Source organism: Corvus brachyrhynchos, unplaced genomic scaffold (genome assembly GCF_000691975.1).
Source record: "Corvus brachyrhynchos isolate BGI_N302 unplaced genomic scaffold, ASM69197v1 scaffold266, whole genome shotgun sequence".
Classification (NCBI taxonomy): domain Eukaryota; kingdom Metazoa; phylum Chordata; class Aves; order Passeriformes; family Corvidae; genus Corvus; species Corvus brachyrhynchos.
Genome location: NW_008238633.1, coordinates 1,781,816 through 1,785,789, shown reverse-complemented (window position 1 = coordinate 1,785,789; position 3,974 = coordinate 1,781,816). Strand labels below are relative to the sequence as shown.

Below are 3,974 nucleotides of genomic sequence, written 5' to 3'. Positions count from 1 at the left end.
AATTAATTAGCTAATTAATTAAGCGGGGCGCATCGGCAGCGCGTCAGCCCCGATGTGTGGGCACCGGCACCGGCTGGGTCCGACACCCGCATCGGCCGCGCTGCCGGAGCAGAGCCCCTGAGCCCTGAGCTGAGCTGAGCAAACCCTGCCCTACCTCTGCCAGCCCAGCCCTGCCTTACCTGGGCAAAGCAAGCCCTGTCCTACCTGTGCAAAGCAAACCCTGGCTCTGAAGGGAGCAGGCAGCAATTCCCAAGGGGCGGTACGTGCTGAGGGGTGGGGTGTGAGCTGCTGGGAAAGGTATCTGGGGAGAAATAAAAAAATAAATAAAAAAAAATAGTGTGCAAGCTCTTTTCCTGGAGGAGACAGCGACCAGCTGTCAGGCAGCAATCCCTGTGTTACTCAGCACAGCGTCCATGGAAAAGTAGGGATACCAAAGGGCTCTGCTCGCTGTTAGCTCGCTTATTTTAGCTTTGAAAACATACAGAATGGCACATCAAAATAGTAAACAAATTATCACCCCAAAATACAGCTTCTCGGGATAGCCATTGCAGAGGAAAACATTTCTCCTAGGACTGTTTTTACAGAGCATTACACGTTTGCATTTACAGTCACGTAAGTTACATTAAGTAAGTTAATTAAATTAGCGTTACTCTAAAAAAGAGCCTCCAGCAAAATTCTCAGCCTTATTTTGGATTTCTCTGCGGAAGAAGGTTCTGATAGAAACCAAAACCCGAGTTCAGCTGAAGTCACGTTAACCTCAGAGAGGCATAGCAAGGACAAGGAAAAAGCAGCACTGTTGGGTTTGCCTCTCCTAAGCACCAAATAAGAAAATAACCCCAAAACACAGAGAGTCCTTAGGCACTGGTGACCTCCAGGAAGAGGTGGGGTTGCTAAGTCATAGGGGATTGAAATGGGGATGGCAACCAGGAGCTCTGGAAGGCTGGAACAGAAGTTTCCATGTCTCTAGAATACCATGATTCCCACATACTCTGAAAGTGACCACTGATTCCAGTCTAATAATGCCTTCAATTTAGAGGACATTGCTAAAAGAAATACTTAAGCTTTTGTAGCACTCTTTTACGAGACAAACCACATGGAGATGCCAGCTATTAAAAGATCTTATTCTCTTATTTTCCTCTTCCCCGTTGCCATGGGCTCAGACCTACCAAAATGCCAAAACCAGACCAAGGTGGTATCCACCAATGGCAAAATTTAAAATCTGAATCTTTCTTTTCGAATTCTTATAGAGTAACTTTTCAATGTCACATTTAAACTGAACAAGTCCCGTGATGCACAGATCCAGTTCATTTATGCAACTTTAACAGGAGTCATATCCATATGTCTGACTGCAAAACTCGGCCCAGGAGAAAAAAATACAGAACTACACTCAAAGCAGTGTGAACAATAAATATTCACATGGTTTTAGACTAAGCATGTCCATGTAATATGGTCGAGTAGTACAGATTCTAGCAAAATATGCAAAAGGATCTTAAAATACTGTAATATAAAATATAAGTACAATGAGGAGCTTGAAAAGAAAGAGGGAAAGAAGACAGGAAAAACCACCTCAAGAAAAGGAGGTTTCGACAAAGACCTTTCATAAAGTTTTAAACTTCTTTTAAAAGACTAGAACAGGGCTGTAGTCATGGAGCAAATAAACACAGATCTGTAGGAAAGCAAGCCAAATTTCGAGTTAAACAATGCAGCACATGCAAAGAAAGACAATAATTGCAAGAAAGAAACAGAAAAGCAAACAAGGAAACTGAAACATTACAGCACTGAAGTAGAAGGGAAATGAAAACTGAACAGACTGTCCAAAATAAACTGAAAATTACCAGCATTCTTCCCGAGGTTGATCTGGTTTATGTTTGGGATTAGATGTCTAAAGTGTGAATGTCCAGGTATTAGACTTTCATTTGTCCAGGCATATAATCAGATCTTACATTTTCACTCTCTGGGGTGTCTTCTACCGGCACAAAAAGCAGCCTGAGGCGTGATTAGGAGGAAAATGAGAACCATTCTTTGGAGGTGTGAGGCCAGTCTGCCTGGTGGTTGTAGCCCTGGGGATTAATTCCCTTTCCTCCAGTGGGTTTGTCACACAGGCAAAGCCATCCCAGCCTCATGGACCTCAGCTTCCTCCCAGTCCAAAATGGGAGGGATGATCCCCATCTTTGAGAAGAGTTTTCACATTGCCTGCTGGAAAGGAGCATGGAAAAGTGAAACCTTTCCTTATTTGTGGTGTTTCCATTTGCAATATTCCTGTGTTCCCAGTCTACTTGGCTGTCATTACTTGGGGATTCTCCAAAAAATATCAAATGTTTGAAGTGGCACCACATAACCTTAATTGTACCCTTAATACCTATAAGCCTCAGAAGAATGAGCAGCAAAAATTAGGAGTGGAATGCTGGCTGGAAAAAAGAAGAAATGCATATACTCACTTTATTATGGAATTTTGGGTATCAAATCTTACTTCCTTCCTCCTCAAACCAAGGACTGCTATAGACAAACTTTGCCATTTTATCCAGGGTGCTTCCCTCTGAGCCACAGTCAAAGCATTGTCCTTCTGCAAGGTTTGGTTATGCTGCAAATTATTCTCTTACTCCTGCATAAATTTTTTTTTTAACTAAGAGAACACTGCTTAGGAAAAAATTTAAGTCAAGTTAGATACAAAAGAAGTCCAGCATACAGAGACCATGAAGAAAGTGGCCTTGAACAAATCAAGCATTAGCAACCTAAAAGAGAAGCCAAATAAGGCATCCCTTATTTGTATGATGATGCATAAACTATTTATATTTTATCATCCAGCTGAAAGACTTTATTATTTTCCCGTGTCACTGAAGTGTTCAAGGGAGTGGAATATAATTTTTAGTTTGGGTTTTTCATGCATTGAGAATTTAAATTGCATAAATTGCCTTACAACAACAGGACATCTTATATATGAAGCTGTTAACAGTGCAGTACACTTGTTTTGCTGGAGTGAAAACCATTATTTTTGTTGCTTTGTCCTGCACGAATTGTCAACTTTTTACTTTATCCATATCCAGCTAAAGGTGGTTGCTGTTGGGCTGGTTACAGTGCTTGCCTTTCTCACCCTGTCCAGCAGCTCTTCAGCCAAATCTTGGGAGTCTCTCTATTCCACATGAAAATAACACCTGACTTCCCATAGGTACCACACAACAGTCAGCTCCTTCCAGAAGCTTCACTTTTTATCTAATTGGTGATAAATGAAGCTTGCAGTGACTTTGTTACTTCCCTGACAGGCTGGATTCTGGAAGCAGATCCACTGAAGCCAGCCAGGCTCTGTGCAGGTCTGTGTATCCCCAACCCCCAGGACTTGCCCAATGAATCTTCATGCCGGTGTAAGGTGGAGCCATGCACACAGGACAGGCTGATACACCTCACACGTACTGAAGTGGGAAGGAATGACAGCACAGATGGCTTCAATTCACTTTATTTACTTCCAGGGGAAATTCAGTTTGAGTACTTTAAGTTACCAAGAGCTGTCCTGCAAAGTTCTTCTGTTACATTTTACACCCCCAGCTGAAGTCACTGGGCCATGGTTGCCTTCACAATGCTGCCAACAAGTTTTGCCTCATCTGTTCACTGCTTTATTCTGTATAGAAATTGAAGTTAGTATCTTCATTTTTTCCCTTTCTTTTCACTGCTTTAATGCTTTCATTTAAGAAACACGTTTATCTAAAAATCACTATTCCATAGAGGACTATTGTCCTCTATTGTATATTCTTTTAGAATTAATTCCATCTCTTTACTATATCTATTAGGTGTTCATACTTATATGGTGTCTTTCTATAAAATTAAGATTAAATATGTTGGATGAAAACATCAATTATGTAGCTTTTCAATACCAGTTGGTGTGGGAACACTTCAGAATAAAATTGAAACAGCTTTTCATTACGCCTTGCAGTAATTAAATTATTCTGAGTGCAGCTCTATAAACAGTAAACAGCAACCTC

The 3,974-nt window shown here is 41.3% G+C and overlaps 1 protein-coding gene across 2 annotated transcripts in view; it reads right to left on the bottom strand.

Moving 5' to 3' along the window:
- RAF1 (Raf-1 proto-oncogene, serine/threonine kinase) overlaps positions 1-3,974 on the bottom strand; it is a 65,163-nt gene that overhangs the window by 37,988 nt on the left and 23,201 nt on the right. Inside the window, exon 1 of one of the 2 annotated variants that reach the window (XM_017737305.1) lies at positions 205-229. The exons of the other annotated variant lie outside the window; for it this stretch is intronic. The gene's annotated coding sequence lies outside the window, so the exon portion shown is untranslated. Of the gene's footprint in view, positions 1-204; positions 230-3,974 lie in introns of those variants that run through there. 2 annotated transcript variants of the gene reach the window in all.